The sequence below is a fragment of the Triturus cristatus genome, chromosome 2_1 (genome assembly GCF_964204655.1).
Source record: "Triturus cristatus chromosome 2_1, aTriCri1.1, whole genome shotgun sequence".
In the NCBI taxonomy this organism is placed as follows: Eukaryota; Metazoa; Chordata; class Amphibia; order Caudata; family Salamandridae; genus Triturus; species Triturus cristatus.
In genome coordinates, this window is record NC_140581.1 from 472,969,328 (window position 1) to 472,987,555 (window position 18,228).

Sequence of the window (18,228 nt, forward strand, 5' to 3'; positions counted from 1 at the left end):
GATACATATGTGGTTTGCTGTAAATATAATTACCAAAAGGGCAAAAATAATATGCTTGAATATCACAAAAAGTGCAAGTGCAATAATTCATAAATAACTAATCAATTCCTCAATTTAAAAAAAGTTATTAAAATCATAACTGTTAAATCAGATTGAAAAATACCATATAGATGCTGTTAAATGCAAGTGCATTACTAAATTTAATCATACCGAACACAGAATATGCTGAGTGCAAACAAGTCCTGATCATCACCAATCATTGTGAATGGTTTCATTGTAATCAGAATTGATTAATATTATTTTTATGTGATGATCAAGGAAAATGGCAATATAAAGTGCAAGTGCATAAATATGACATTAAAATAATGCAGTCAATAAATAAATGGCATAAAAAGGAAACATTCAGTAGGTTCAAGGTGGCTTAATATATAAAAGTAACTCTAAAATTGCTCATAAAAATACCCCCAACTCCAGTCGCATAAAATCCAAGCAAAACCACAGGAGACAACTGGAAAAACCCAGATAAAACCAGTAGTAAAACCCAGCTAAAATATGACTAAAAATCAAGGAATAAATATGAGACAAAGCATCAGAGTTATAACAGATCTTAAAAGCTAACTAAATGATTTCGGGGAGTGTTTACAGTACAGTCATATTTAATCTTTTAATTATAAGAAATTTTGTAGATCCTCCCCTGTATTTAAACCATTTTCTCTCTGTTTCCACCCCTGATTGACTTTGGCACAGAATCAATAACATAGTAACTCAACTCATTGAGATCATTACTATGGACATGGTTAAAATGTTTGGCCACCGGGTAGCAAGGGTCTGAATTCACAATAGCTCGTAGATGTTGTAGTATACGATTAAAAACTTGTAGTTTGGTACTGCCTACATATTTGAGTCTACAGGAACATTCTAACACGTAGACAGCGTACTCTGTACGGCAGGTTAACAGAGTTTTAATTTTCAAAGGTTTAGAATCAAATGCTGTAACTACTTCATGAGTATTTCTCCCAAACTTACAAGCTCGACACAAGCAACACTTAAAAAAGCCTGTTCTCTTAGTTAACCAGTTGGATGAAACAGTGACCTCAGGGCTAGTTCTCACTAGTGCGTCTTTCATTGAGGGTGCACGTCTGAAGGTTAGTGCAGGCAAATCTGGCACCAATTGGGACATAGTCAAATAAGTTTTGATAATGGGCCAATTTTTGTATATTATTCTCCTGAGCTGTTTCTCCTGGTGACTATATGTGGTAATAAGCGTTACAACAAACAAATGATGGACGGAATGCTGACAATGCAGACATTCTCCCCCAGTCAAGAGATCTGGGTTAAATCCATCGTTCTTTTGCCCACTACACCACCCCAGTTTAGACATGGCCATATGCAAATCAGTCTTGACCCTGTGCCTCATGGGAACAGTCCAGCCCGAACTGCCAAGCCATGTCTTCCCTGGACCAGAATCAAGCATCCTAGGACCGGTTTCTGGCTATCAGCCGTCATCAGCCAGGATAGCTTGACTCCAGTGGCGTAGTGAGCACGGGTCCCACGTCTAGGAATACCCATCCCACTTAGGGCGAAAAGCGTTACAACAAACAAATGATGGACGGAATGCTGACAATGCAGACATTCTCCCCCAGTCAAGAGATCTGGGTTAAATCCATCGTTCTTTTGCCCACTACACCACCCCAGTTTAGACATGGCCATATGCAAATCAGTCTTGACCCTGTGCCTCATGGGAACAGTCCAGCCCGAACTGCCAAGCCATGTCTTCCCTGGACCGGAATCAAGCATCCTAGGACCGGTTTCTGGCTATCAGCCGTCATCAGCCAGGATAGCATGACTCCAGTGGCGTAGTGAGCACGGGTCCCACGTCTGGGAATACCCATCCCACTTAGGGCGAAAAGCGTTACAACAAACAAATGATGGACGGAATGCTGACAATGCAGACATTCTCCCCCAGTCAAGAGATCTGGGTTAAATCCATCGTTCTTTTGCCCACTACACCACCCCAGTTTAGACATGGCCATATGCAAATCAGTCTTGACCCTGTGCCTCATGGGAACAGTCCAGCCCGAACTGCCAAGCCATGTCTTCCCTGGACCGGAATCAAGCATCCTAGGACCGGTTTCTGGCTATCAGCCGTCATCAGCCAGGATAGCTTGACTCCAGTGGCGTAGTGAGCACGTATATGTGGTAATAAGTCTCACTGTATTATCACAACTAGGTTGGTCTGTGTTATTCTTACTGAGATTATTGAGATTCAAAGTACCAAGTGCTTCCTACTCACTCATCTGTCCATTTGCTTTGTTCATAGCCAGTTTTAAATCTTTTTCCTTATATCCTCGAACCTTAAATCTTTGAAATGCCTCATTCTGACAGAGTGTGAGATCCTGATCTGAATTGCAGATACGTTTTATTCTTAAAAACTCCCCATAAGGGATGCTTTTAATTAAATGTTTGGGATGCGAGCTGCTAGCATGAAGTACTGCATTTCCTGCAGTACTTTTTCTGTGCAATTTCGTATGAATGTTATCTTGTTTGATATAAATCTCCACATCAAGAAATTGCAGTTTCATTGCTGACTGTAGCAGAAAAATTCAAATTTAAGTCATTGATATTGATTTCATTGATAAATTCATATGCAGTTTCTATCGATCCTTCCCATATAACACAAACATCGTCAATAAAACGCCACCAATGTCTAACATGTGTGTCATACAGTACCTTATGGGTGGTTCTGAGGACGTGCTCCTCCCACCAGCCAACGTGGAGACACGCATAGCTGGGAGAAAAGCACGCCCCCATCGCCAATCCACGTAACTGCTGATACACTTCTTTGTTAAACAGGAAGTAATTATTGTTGAGGCAAAGTTGGATCATATTTAACAGCATTTCATTGTGATGATAAAATTCCATGTTACTTTTAGATAAAAAGTGCCTAAAACCTGTTATACCATCAGTGTGATGTATACTGGTGTACAATGAACATATGTCCATGACAATCAGAACATATTCATGTTTCCACTTTATTCCTTGAATTTTGGATAAGAAGTGACCTGTGTTCCGTATATATGATGGTAATGTTTCCACAAACTCGTGTAGAAAAAAATCCACATATTTTGACATTGGTTCTAATAACCCTTTCTGGGCAGATATAATGGGCCTTCCAGGTACTGGTGTTATGTTCTTATGCACCTTTGGAATAAAGTATAACACTGGAGTGATAGGATAGTCATTTTTAAGAAAACCAAATTCATTTTTACTCAGGAGTCCTATTCTTTTCCATTGCGATAGTTCTTTGAAGGTGGATTCCTTTATATTCTTTAAGTCATTGAATGTTGCTTTTCTGTAACATGTTTTTATCACTTAGATGCTTGTCTGCTTCTTGCATATAAAGTTCTTGGGGCCAGAGAAATATATTTCCCCCTTTGTCTGATTTGTTTACAATAATTTTGCCATTGTTCTGTAATTTACGCATGAGAGCAGAATATTGTTTTTCTGTATATTTTCTTTGTCTATCTTTGCGTAAAATGGTTCTATTGAGTTGTTTCAGATCTTCCACAACACAATCACTGAAATGTCGATGGCACCTTTGGGCATTAATGGTATAAACACTGATGGTGGACGAAAAGGGGTTAAACTAGTTGCATTGCCCTGCATACCCAATTCTGAAAGGTCATCCTGGGTGGAATTGACAGAAACTTCAGATGTTATAGTGGGTTTGTTGATATTGGTCGTATCTTTTTTATTCAGCTTGAAATGTTTTAAAAGTTTCAGTTTTCGGATGAATTTGAAAATATCCACTCGTGACTGTGCATATTTGAAATTATTTCCCGGACAAAATGAAAGGCCTAATGAGAGTAATTGGAGTTCAGCAACTGACAGTTCAATATCTGATAAATGTATCACTGTTTTGTCAGGTATGGCAGTCTCTTTTACTTTTGGTTCCACTTCTTGCCTCTCCCCCCTCTGCCTGCGCCTCTGGATTTTCTGCCTTTGTTTTCTACGGATGTTGTTACATCGCCGTTTTTCTTCGCTGGATCGTAAGAGCGTAGTGTTTGACGGCGGTCCTCTATGAGAAAACCCAACTCCTCTGAAGGTGTAAATTCAGTGGGCAATGTTGTTAGTTGGTTGTTGCTGCTGTCAACAGATTCATAGTTGCTACTTATAGAACTAGCCTCAGAGCTAGATAGATCATTGCTAGTTTGAACTGTGTCCTCTCGGCTCTTTTTGATAAAAATCTTTCTGATCATGAGCATCTAAAATTGCATTAATTTTGTCTATTTCATTCACAATCTCCACTCTGTCGATTTCAGCATATTTGATTAGGATAGATACCATATTCATTGAGGCTTCTAGGTTATTGTTCGCCCACTCTCTTAACATAAGTGTGTTAGGTTTTTCAAATGATGGAGCAATTAATGCTCTGAGCCCACGAGGTACCCTACCAACTTCCTTGTATTTTTCTAGGATTGTCTTTTCCCACCATTTAGTTAATTCCGTCCGGAGCAGCTTTTCCAAATTTTTCAGCACACTTTTTACGTCATGATTCACGCTTATAGTAGCATTCTGTTCATTTGTCATAACTTTGTTGTCCGGTATGTTTAAAAATAAAGCATCAGCGACGGCTTCCCGAGCCCGTAGCGCCTCTGCCGATGTTGACATTATACTGCTGGATGCACGTTAAACTTGAACACTTGATCTTTTCGAATTCCAAAATGAATTCAGCACAGAATTCGTATAGCACAATCCCATATACCCACAAATGTTGCAATGAGGCAGAATCACTCCCGCTTACCCATACAGAGCGGTAACAGCTCGTCGGCGTCCTCCGACTCCTCTAAGCTGTCGACAGTACCGCGGGACCGCTAAGTGTTGATTTTCTCCTCAGATTCTGATAGCGGGGAGCTGGCACGGCAAATACTCCTTCCGGGTCTTTCAAATGAATCGCTTCCGCGATGTCGGCTGCATCCCGGTCAGCCACATACATATGGGAGGGTCCGTAAAGGCAAAGACAGACATACTTCATCCAAATAGATACAGAAGTTCACAATCCTGAAATGCTTGGTTCCAGCAATAAACAGGTATGGACCACAGCGTGCTTGTTGGATTTAAAGTGCAGTTTTATTGCATCAATTTCAGCTATATTATATTTGTATATATAAATATTCAGTGAGTACAACTGTAGGGAAAAGTGTTAGATAGTGGCAAGATAAAATGTTCTATTCCCGCTCCAATCAGTGCAACCGTAGGGAAAATGTTGGATTGCAAAGGGGTAACAATTAATATTCTCACTCCAGTCAGTTAAAAAGTAAAAACAAACAAAATATTAACAAAAATATTTAAAAAACTAAATAAATAAAAACATATGTATAATAAAAATGTAAATACAAATATATTTCATAGTAAACATAAAAAAAAACATATTATAATGTTAAATGCATATGAAAAATACCTACAAATATTATATTAAATAAAATAAAAAATACATGTAAAACTAAATATTTTTAATTTGAAATTATTTATAATCAAAAACATTAAATATTACATAAATTTCCTACCCTATAACACCACACAAGTCACATCCCACATCTAAATTTTATTAAAAAATGTACTTACATAATTAACAATATGAATTACCAAATAAAGAAATATTATTAATTAAAAACAAATTATAAATCATAAAAATACATAAACTTCCCTCACTTTACCCCTATAAGCTTCACAAACCACTGGTAAAACTAAACTGTAAAAAAATGAATTACACAATTAAACATTATCTTCAATTAAAAACTAATAGTATATGAAAACTAATTATAAAATAAGTAACATTGATTTACTCCCCACACTTCACCCCTAAAAAACTAAAACACACAAACAAAAAATATAAACTACCCTAATTAAATATCAATTAATTAACATTAATAATCAACCAATTATTAATTAATTAAACATAAATTACTTCCCACACTTTAAACCCCATAACACACACCTAACATTAATTACACAAATTCCATATTTAATTTTCGATTAATTAATATCAATTAAAAACTAATTATTAACTAATTACAAATAAATTACTTCGCACTCTTTACTCCATAAACCCCACAACCCACACCTAAAAAATAACACATTTACCATAACTAATTAACAATTAATTAGTTAATATAAATTAACAACTAATTACTAATTAAACATAACTTACTTCCCACCATTTACGCCATAAACCCCACAACTAAGCCTGCGCGGAGTTCGCAGAATTCCGCTAAAAAACTCCACGGCGAGCAGCGGAGTGCATTAGATAAATGCCGTTCGCAGTCATTTTCAGTGCCAGGTGCCTGTCCGCACTGTGCAATCATCGCAAACGGCACCATGTCCATCGCAAGCGGGGACTGCTTCGTTACTGCCGCTCCAGTACATTTTTAATGGAGCAGCAGTTTTCTCAATGCAAATGGATGGTTTCTCAACACGAGCGGTCTTAAGCATACACGAAAGCTCGCATTGAGAAATCTGACCGCCCGCATTGAGAAATCTCGCCAGGAGGTTGATTTTCCACGCTCGCGCTCACCAAATTGACGTTGACGAACGCAGGCGAGGAAAAAATCTCTTTTTCGGAACTCCGAGTTTTACTGCCCAGACTTACCCACAACCCACACCTAAATAGATCACACAATTACCATAATTATCAATTAATTAGTTAATATAAATTAACAACTAATTATTAATTAATTAAACAAATTACTTTCCACCCTTTAACCCTATAACCTGCAACTAAAATGAATTACACAATTTCCATAATTAATTTTCAGTCAATTAATTAATATAAATTAACAACGAATTATTAATCAAAATAAATTACTTCCCATCCTTTACCCCCGTAAACCCCACAACCCGCGCCTATGTTTTTACACAATTACCATAATTAATCAATTCATCAATTAACCTGCTACGGAACTAAAAGCGCAAAATGTAATTAAAATAAAACTGATAACTACTAAACATTTAACACATATATTAAAACACATAAAGAATAAGTATACAAAAAAAATACATCACATACATTTAAAATATAAACTAAAATACATAGCACTCATTAAAAAAATTATATTTTAAACTATATTTTTGCAAACATTAATGACTTCTATATTTTTAAAAAAGATATTTCTTACCTTAAATTGGATATTCTTGACCGCAATATCCTTGCTGTCGATATTTCTGAATCACAATATTTCCAACTCGATATTTGTGTAAGTCGACATTTCCAACTCGATATTCTGTCTCAACACTCCTGTGGATAATTAACCTGATTATGGACCAATGCCCTGAGCAGATCAACTTTGTGAAAGGGTCATGAACACCGAAATGAGATCCATCACTGAAGATCAAAACAGTTCAGGTGGTCCTGCTCAATTTCCACGCATGGAGGAGTAGACTATGGAGGTTTGGATTTAGTATTCCGTCCTGCTGTTGGAACAACAGATCCTCCTGAAGAGGAGCTGCAGGAGGGAGCAGACGCTGAGTGTCAACACTTTAGAGTACCAGACACTCCTGGGCCAATCGGAGACCACCAAAATTAGCTGCACTCAATCCTGCTTCACTTTCTTCAGAGCCTGTGGGATCAGCGCCAGAGGCAGAAATGTACATGGGAGGCTGAGGTCCCATCCAAGAAAGGACACTCTAAAGCTCAGAAGGCAAGACACTGGGTGTTTTTGGAGGCAGATTTACAGAGGACATAACCCACCCCTTAAAAATACCCAGTGCTTCTTCTGAGAGGCGCCGGTCTATGTGATTGGCAACATGACTCCTGTTAGAGTTCGCCTGCCCTTACGCTGTTTTCTTTACACTTCTCCCTTTCACTGTCTGCCGTTCCAGCTCTTATTGCTCCCTTTTTTGCCCTCTTCCTGCTTTATGCTGTTACGTTCTTTTTTCTGTCCTTTGCTCTTTCCCTCCTGTTTTCTCTTGTGTACTTTGGGCAGTTGCTGCAGAAGAGGTAAAAGGAGCAAAATACAGATCCGCTAACGCACTCACATATTCGCACAGTTGCGTGACACCTCATGAAAATAAACTCTTCAAAGTCAAAACAAACACTACAGGCATGCATCCATCGTGCGCTACAAGCACACAGTACACTGCTGTCAAGTATGACGTGTGCTCGCACACACCCCACCACCCCCTCTCGCCTGCTTAACTTCTCCAGCCTGACAGTGCTCGTCTGCCCTGCCACACACATATACATACCCTAAAGTCACATACAAACGCACATCTATCCACTCATCAGACGCATGCCCTCTTGGAAAGAAACACCTACCCAACTGATATATATAGCCTCCTAGAACAAACACACCGCTCACTGAAATGCACACCCACTGTTCAAACAAACGAACGGATCACAGTGTACTCTTAATGCACGTTAGTGTAGAGGTGGGGGTGAGGTGTCTTTCTTATATATATTACCTTTTTTTCAGTGTTATTTCCTATTTAGCATATTAAACGCTGTGTTTAACCTGTTATAGAATGCCCCTATATGATGCTCTTGGGAGCTCTCAAATGACAAGAGCTTCAGTGTGGTCGTTCGTGATTGCCACTCAGGAAATGCAGCCAGGGATCTGAAGCTTGTAATAAACATTTTTGAATCATCAATACTACTTTGTAGTGTGAACACGTATTGCCCGAAAGGTGACTCGACATATTGGCGATGAGGACATGACCAGTTTTGACCCACTGATTCATCTGGCGAGTAAATGAAAAGACTGATTACAAGTGGAGGTGATTCGGAGTTACAGAGTACAGGAGGCATGAACAGGTTTGGAAGTGAGTTTCGGCAAAGCTGCAAGTGTTCATTCGGAACACTTTTCGTAAGGTCTAGTGCTGGTACAAGCAGGGACATCTTAAGGATGTTGGGGGCCCTGGGCCAAACGTATTTTGGGGGCCCCAATTCCGATTTAGAATCCATTTTCAGCTCGTTCATGCCCTCTTTAGCCAGGTCAACGACAGTTCACAGGCACACTCTGTCCACATTCTAAATGTTTTTACATCTAATATTCAGGGAAAGTGAAAATATTGTAACAGCAACAGCACACAAACATTACTGCAAATAATCTCTGCAGCACCCTCCCACTTCTCATATGCAAGGTCCTGTTTTGATCTAAAAGAAACTTTTTTTTATGGATGTTGCATAAAACATAACACAACATTTCTCTGCAAAATGTCTGTAATAGACTCTCACAGATCACCCACATTAAAATAAATGAAAGGAAAAAGGTGTTTAGAATAATTATTCAAGGTCATCTGGGCAAGACTCTCTGCAGAATAGAGCAGGCTCTATCAGTGGGCCCCCTGAAAGGCTGGGGCCCTGGGCCAGAGCCCACTTTGCCCATGCTTTAAAACGTATCTGGGTACAAGCGGTCAGACTATGAGCCTGATTTAGATCTTGGCGGCCCACCGTGCCGCCCGTCGTATTTAGCTGTGGCCTGATTGAACCGACGTCCGGATCAACAGACTGCTTTCTGTCGCATAAGCGGCGCACCACCGTCAAGGTGGCAGTCTCCTCTCCGTGCTAGCAGTACTCCATCGCTGTCAGGCCGGCAGGTTTGCACCAAGCAGATTTAGATGAACCCGCGTGCTGGCGCTGTCCTAGCAGCGGGTTCCTGATGGAGCAGAGACTGGTAAGTACCACTTTTATTATGTTTCACTATACCAGGGGTCTCCAACGAGTAACTCGGGAGCTACTGGTAGCGCGCTGGTACCTTCAAAGAAGCTCTCTGAGATGAAGTAAAGCCTGTATCAAATTCAGAGAGCAGGTTCCTATTAAAGAAGGCAGCACTGCTCATCTCAGGACCCTTGGAGTGACAGCCAGCCACATTTATGGCAGTAACTAATGCTAACACTCAAACACACACTGTGTTGACCTATAGGGCCTGCTACATGACCGTCTGTATTCAATCTCAATATAATTAAGCCACAAGGAGATTGATCATTTTTGTAGTCCCTCCTTTATCAGACGCAACAGTGCACCAACAAAGAAATATGGTAGCAGTAGCATGAGCAGTAATCAGTGATGACCCACCAAAGTGTGGGAATGCAGGAGTCAGAGTGAAAATGTGTCAGTTGGATGCATGATCAGCCCATGATCTGAGGAGAAAAGGGTAAGATCCAGACCAGAGAAAATTAAGAAATTCATCAACATTTATGTTTGTGTCAATAATAAACACTATTGCTTCTGAACCACCAAATGTATATGCTAGCCCCTATCATAAGAGTGTCATCTCTGGCATAATTGTGTCCATTCCTGGCATAATAGTGCCAATGGCATAATAATGGTCATCCATGACTATTTTAGTATTGTGGGTCTAGTCATGGTATACTGGCAGCCATCGTTGACATACTAAGAGCATGACTGGCCTATATGTACCTATTCCCGACATATTAATGGTCATGACATAAGGTCTCATCCCTGATCCTTATGGTTAACAGCCCTGGCACAACTGTGGCCCCAGTATAATGATGGGTAATACAGGCATCCGTGGTGATATGGTGAGTATCCATGGCATATGAATGTAATATCTGGGAATTCAAAGTAGTCTGTCCATATGAGGCACTTGTACATGGGAGTACATGATGGAAAGGACAAGCTGATGTTTTGGGATTGTGGATTTCCTAAAAACTGAAAACGGATATTTTAAAGGCAGTTTTAGTTTTCAAAAATGGGTTTTCTTCTGGAAATTTGAGTTTGTTTGCCCACAGTGCAAAATGTTATTAAATAGAAAATGAGCATTTTCAGAAACTGGGGAATGATAATTCAAGCGGAGCTGGGAAGATATACTGATGTGCTTATATCCCTTGTGCCAAAGTGCACGTCAAGATTTGAATGTTACTTCATAAGTCACGGGGAGGCATTTAATATTGATTAACTTTTTCCCAGCATTTCTGCTGGTAACCACACTTGATATACTTGGGTGGTAACTACTGAAAATCCTGCTTTGGGTGGTCATAGTGTAGTCACTATTTTACAGTTATAAAATTTGCTAGTAGCTCAGGAAGACTTTCCTAGAGCAGAGCTAGCTCTCATTACAGAAAAGGTTGGAGACCCCTGCACTATACATACAGGTTGTGTTTGTTTAAAAAATATATGTTGGTAATGTTTCATGCCCCTTTTTGTACCTACACACATTACGGAATGTACATTCACATGCACCACAAACACGACACAAACAACCACAATAAATTTTAAAAAATCAGTGTCAATATAGGTGTGCTAATTTTACCATGAAAAGTAGTAAAATGAATATTACTGCATTACACATGAGACACAAATTGTATTTAAGAGCAGCATAAAATTAAAAATACACGAGGCTAAAGCAAATGATAACACACGAATCATAGTAAGACAAGTGTAGAAATACTTACCTTTGATCCTGGTTACAACGGAGTTGACTAGCGTTGTCGTAAAGTTATAGCACTGAAGAAGGGACCTGGATAATGGAGCTGACAATGGAAACAAAAGTGGGAAACAGAAAAAAGGTACTTTTTACCTCAATTCCTTCCATTTCTGCAAATTCAAAGTAAGAGGTTTCCCCGCCACAGTTTGATCAACAGAAAGGCACATCGTGATCAGGCCGACGATAATCCTGGCTGGACTCCTTCTTCTGCCTATGACGCCATCGAGGCGGGAGGGAAATCCTGGCGGAGTCAGCAGGACTCGGCTGGTGTTTTCTACGATCTACCAACATCTAAATCGAACGGGCGGTGAAACCGTTGAAAAAGAGACGGCGGTACCATTACAGCTGAGATCTAACTCAGACCTTATATTTGGAGTCAATTTTGCAGTTACTGTTGGGTAGTGTCTTTCAAATTTCCATTGTTACTAAGTGCGTTCTTTACTCACCCATCGATGTCTTCTGCTCAGTAGGCAACGCTCTGTTCTGTTTTTGTAGAGACGCATGTTTGTGTACATGCTTCTACAAGGTCAAGTGACTGCATTCAAATGAGCTTGGCAGCCATGTTGGTGTGTCGACATGAAAATGAAACATAGAAGCAAGTGCTACATCCTTTAATTTACAAGACTGGATACGCACATTGAACTCAATGAAACCCCATGGGATGAATGATTGGATGGAATATACTTGTCATATCTGATTGACTCGATTACAACAACATCGTATATGCCCAAACAGATACTGTGCATTTAATTTGATGTTCCATAATATTGACATGAAGTTAAGTTTTGATGAGTGATTTAATTGTAACTGTATGAAACAACATCAATACATATTTTTTTAAATCACACTGCACACACTTTATAACATACGGTAGTCTTTCGTCACTGTCGGGGGGCGTGGCTAAGATGGCCGCCGCGACGGACGTGTCCTGCTGAGGCTCCGTGACTGGGCTTTCCACTCGCCCGGTCCAGATGAGCCTGGCGAGTCCTGATCTGCGCTAGGCGACTCCCTGAGACGTCGGGAGTCTGCCACCTGAGCACTTGAAGCGGCGGGAGCCCCGGGAGGTCCGAAATCCGGGGGCCGCAGCGGAGAGGAGGCGCTGAGTACAAAATGGCGCCCGCTCCTTTCACAGATCCCCGCACCAAGTACTGACACGGAGGGGGAACGGCGACTCCAAGCCCCGCGACAACAGAGAGGTGGACTGTCGTGAGACGGCGCCTGGAAGCTGGCCGACAGTGGTGGCTGCCGGGGGCGAGATTGAGGGTGGCAGGGACTCGGCGCACGCCTGGACCGGTACCGGCACTGCAGAGGGCGCCGAGCGGCGCTGAAACGGGGGACCCGGAGGGCCACAGCCTATACAGTGAGGGCTCCTGAGCTGCGGTACACGGACACCTGCGGGCCTTTCCGGAGGGGCGGAGGCAGCGCGAGATGCCTTGCTGACACGACCTCCCCATCTGCCTTCTGCGGACGGGCTGTGCCCTGAACCCTGGCCGGTGGCCGACTGGGCGTGCGGCCGCCACGCTGACTGCGTCGCTGGGACTCCTGGAGTCGCCCTGCGACAGGAGATGGAGCTCCAGCGGATGCGTGGCTGGAGCCACTTTGTGTTGTGCTAATCGCCCCACTGGACTGCGGGGGAGATCTGCCGGCGGTGCACGGACCGGCGCTGTGGAGAGCAGATTCCGTGGCCTAGCGGCGACATGAATGCGCGCACTGCCGGGGGGCCGTCCCTAGGCGCCGGCTGCCGAGTTGGGTAAGGCCTGGATCCGACACTGGTCCCTATGAGGGGTTACGGACCCCAGGACTGCGGCTGGAAACTGTGAGTTCTGTCCACGATCTCCCTGACATTTGCCATTGTCCCGGGCTGAGGTGCCTCTCCTCCCCCGCTCTGAATCTCTACCTGCGGCCTACGGACTGTCTGCACGTGAAGACCGCGGGCACACAGGCTGGGAAGGACGTGGGGCGTGCTCCGGGTGGCCCGGAGGTGGGGACATTGCTGGATCCCTGGACGATCACCGGACCACAGGTGGGCTTCGATATCGGCGAGGGGGATTGGAAGGGGTGCCGGGGAGGTGCCCTGCACGGGAGGAGGCTCCTGGTAGCCGCACGGAGGCCTTCCTGACCCTAAGATGGCGGCTGGCTGAGCTCCGCTTCAACGGGCAGTGCAGGTGAACGGGGGACCTCGAGGAGCGGCCCGGGGAGGATCCTGAAGCTCACCTTCAAGGAGATGGGTCCCAGGAAGCTATGGAGGATGAGGATGGCCGGAGCGGACGTTTGAGAGGCCAACCTTGATCTGGCCTGGCTGAGGTGATATCGCCGGACTAGGCGGGAACAAATACCCCGCGCGTGGAGTGAGAGGTGGAAAGGCCGCTGTTGCTCTGGGAGGGGTAAGGCGTCGTCGACCTCCACCGCCGGAGCGGACACGGTGCCTCCTACATCCCCGCCCACCACACAAGCGGCCATTCCCGGCGGTTGCGCCTGCCAGTACTACAGCGGAGCACAGGGCCGGAAGGCCAGTCGGAGGTCACAAAAACATCCTTCAGGTGACCTGTGTCGCGATAACATGGGGCCCCCAGGGGACACAATGGGCAAATCTAGAATAGCGGCTCTGGCTCCGGGGACAGTGTCGGTGGCCCTGGCCAACCAGCCCGGAGGGGCCTCCGGAGTTGCTGGATCGTCGGGGGAGCCCTCTCTATCGGACATGCTCGACAAGGTACTGGCGGCAATAGAACAGTCGCGACTTTCCCTGGAACATCAGTTGGGCACCCTCACTATGGATGTCAACCTCCTCCGCGACGATCACCGTAAATTGTCGGATAAAGTCTCAGACAACGAGAAGGCGGTGGCCGACATCCAACCGGCGGTGCGGGCGCACCAGACCTCGCTGCATACCCTCATGGGTCGTGTGGCCACCATGGAAGAACGCATTGATGATCTGGAGGGGAGGTCGAGGCGCTGCAACATTCGTGTCCTTGGGCTGCCGGAGGGAATTGAATGATCAGACGCAGTGGAGTATATAGAGACCTGGACTAAATCATTCACCCCCAGCAATGACCGCACGGCGTACTTCTCCGTTGAGAGGGCGCACCGTGTCCCGGCGCGTCGCCCGCAGCCGGGGGCCCCGCCGCGTCCCATGTTGGCCAAATTCCTACACTTCAGAGACCGGGATGCGCTGCTCCGGGTGGCCCGACAGTCGGGACCGCTCCGAGTCGAGAACAGGACAGTCATGATCTTTCCAGACTACTCACGAGCGGTCCAGCGCCAAAGGGCGTCCTTTCTTGAGGTGAAGAGACGCCTGCGGGCGGAGAAAATACAATACTCCCTGCTCTTCCCGGCACGCCTGAAAATCATACACGAGGGCGCTACCCACTTCTTTGCAGTGCCGGAGGAGGTGAACGACTGGGCGGACCAACATTGCACTGGGGGTCATCGGGCGGAACGCACCCAGGAAAACCGCATGAAATCGGATAGCCCCAGGAGACAGCGCTCGCGACGACGACATCGTCCGGGTGCCGCTTTCGCATATTCTGGGATCCCCGGACCTGGAACAAATAGTGCAGGAGCGGCGACAGGCCCTCAGGGCGGCGACGGGCCTCTGTCCGGCCTCCCCAGCAACGGACATTGAACGCGCCCCCCATCTATTCACGTCAGAGGAGAAGGGGGACAGTGAGGCGACGCAGTCTGGAGTGGACTCGGTTGCTTTGCCCTCAGTCACCCCGCGAACAGCGGACAACCTGATATGATTGGACTTTTGCAGAAAGTTGAGCAGTTGCGAGGGGGGGAGGTGTCCTCAGCTCACAAAATTGCTGACCCTGGCGCTGCGTGCGTCCCCTTAGTGCCTTAGACCGGGATGTTCCCGGGCGCGGATCAATGGGCCCAGAGCTAGTCATAGACAACGCGCATAGCCCAGGCTTTGAGCCCCCGGCGGACACGAGTCGTCACCCCCTTAAATATGTTGAGGCTCTCGTATCATTTGAGAGTAGGTTTGGACGTATCGCCTTTGACGATAGGTCCCCCGCATTGGGGCAAGTTATGTTCGTCTCAACCCAGTTTTCCCTCCCCTCTATCCAAACATTTTATGCACCATGTCCTCATCCACAAGTCGCTAAGCAGCCGGGTTGACACACAAGAGGCGCGAGGGGGGGGGTGGGGATCAGAACCGGGTATATCCTGGGGAGCCTGCCAACCCGTCCCACACTATACGCTAGACATACGCATTGATGGCACACACGGGAACAATCACAATCATTACATTGAATGGGCGCGCCATGCATACCGCACGTAAGAGATATTCCATATATGCATACCTTAAACGCCATCATGCACAAATTGCGTTTCTACAGGAGGCACACCTCACAGCGGGGGAGGTGGCGAAACTACGCGGGCGTTGGCGGGGAACCATATGTGCCACATCTTATTCGGCCTTTGCCCGAGGAACCCTTATATGGGTAAGTCCTTATAAGACCACGACGCCCATACGATAACGCTTCGGTGGCACCCGCCGCATCCCCCTGTCCCCACCTGGCATCTCCCTAGGGATAGCCTTGACGACCCAGTGTTTAAACAAACTTTAGGGGATCACATCGGCCACTACTTTCAGGAGAATACAGGCACGGCCACCACACGGGCGCAGGAGTGGAATGCATTTAAGGTTGTAATGCGGGGCGCCTGCATTCGCCACATCACAGGGGTCCGACGGGTTCTGGAGCGTGATATCCAAAAGGCGGAGCAAAAGCTGGCCGAGCTTACCAAACAGACTAATCCGGCTATAACCGTTCCGGCCCAGATAGCCAGCGCTGAGACCGCTTACGCTGAGGCGTTGGCCAGTATGCGCCGGTTTAATTTTGCGGCATATGCAGCGCGGGCTTACGGGGAAGGCGACCGGACGGGCACGCTATTGGCGTGGCTTGTTAAACAAGACTCGAGCCTTCCACCCATCACGGCCATTCACAATGCTCAAGGCATTCTAGTATATTCACAAGACCTAATCCTTGGAGCGTTTCGAGAACATTATGCATTATTATATGCCAGCCCTCAACCCCCGACATCGGATGATATCATTTCTGGATTCCTGGACCGCATAGGGTTACCCCGCATAGATCATGACACACGTCAAGATCTTGACGGACCTATCAAGGCGACCGAGATTAGGCGCGCGATGAAGGCACTGGTGACCAGCAGGGCTCCTGGACTGGATGTCCTCCCACTAGAATTTTATCACGCCTTCGCGTCCAAATTAGTCCCGCAACTGGAGGCTCAATTCCAGGCCGCCCTAGACGGGGGGGGGGCCCACCCCAATCTATGTGCAAATCAGTCATAGTGTCCCTTCTTAAGCCGGATAGAGACCCACTCCAATTGGGATCTTACCGACCCATAGCTCTATTGCCGACAGATTACAAAATTTACGGGAAGGTCCTGGCAGACAGGTTTGCTACAATCCTTCCGCAGTTAATCCATCCAGATCAGAACGGGTTCGTCCTAGGAAGGCACACCTCTTATAACATTCGGCGGCTATTTCATGTACAGGACCAGGTACGTGAGCAGTTTCCACAGGCGGCTTGTCTGGTGTTGGACCTCGAGAAAGCGTTTGACACTCTTTCGTGGGCCTACTTGTTTCAAGTCCTGCAACGTATGGGCATAGGACATAGACTGCAAGCCTATACTCGGCTCGGCTATTCCGCGCCCAGTTCCAGAGCGCGGATAGGTCCCATGGTCTCGGACTCTTTTCCGGTCCGTCGCGGCACCAGACAAGGATGCCCACTTTCCCCCTTGCTCTTCGCTATGGCCATGGAACCGCTGGCAGCCGCGCTCCGTGTAGCGGGTGAGGAGTGGGGCATCCCAATAGGAGATTCCACCCACTCATTATCACTATACGCAGATGATGTACTCATATATGTCCGGGATGTCACAGCCGACTTAAGTCCAATATCACGTATCCTACACGACTTTGCGAGGGTGGCGGGCCTTAGGGTCAATTGGTCTAAATCCACGGTCTATCCCCTAACACAGGACATGGCCCCATGCCGAGTACGAATGGGGAGTGTGGACCTTTCCTGGACCCCCCAAGCGGTACGCTATTTAGGAGTTCGACTGTACCATACACCGAAAGATATATATGAGGGGAACTACCGAAAAGTGATGGGTGGCATTCGCTCTTCTGTTCACTTTTGGCAAGATTTACCATTGGCAGTCACGGGGAAGATAGCGGTCGCGAAAGTAATCCTGGTTCCGCGTCTGTTGTATCTCTTCTCCAACCTCCCAGTGGTTCCCCCACAATCCTTTTTTCGCGAGCTCGATACTCATCTGGGGCACTGGTCGCTGACGTATTGCTTTGGCAAAATTGCAGCTGCCCCTCGACCAGGGCGGGCTAGCGGCCCCGTCATTCGAGGCGTATTTCCTGGCCGCCCAGCTGCAATGGGTGTCACGCTGGACAGCAGACCGGGCACGGGGAGAGCTGATCACCACAACAGGGCGTATTCAAACCCCCACTGTTCACCGCATGTTACTAAAAGGTGCAGCGCCGATCCCGGCTGGGCCCCTACAAGTCAATACGGCGCACGCCTGCCTGGCTCGTATCCATCGTATGGACCGGGATGCACCCCCGTACTCTCCACTCCTGCCACTGATAGGGTTCCCCAGGGGCCGAGTACATTATACGGAGAGCATGCTGCAAAAATGGACAGACCACGCCGTGACAGAGGTGGGGATGTTATTTTTCGAAGGGCGCCTACAGACATTTGACGAGCTGGTTGACGATTTTGAGCTTCCCAGGGGACAGTTCTTAAGG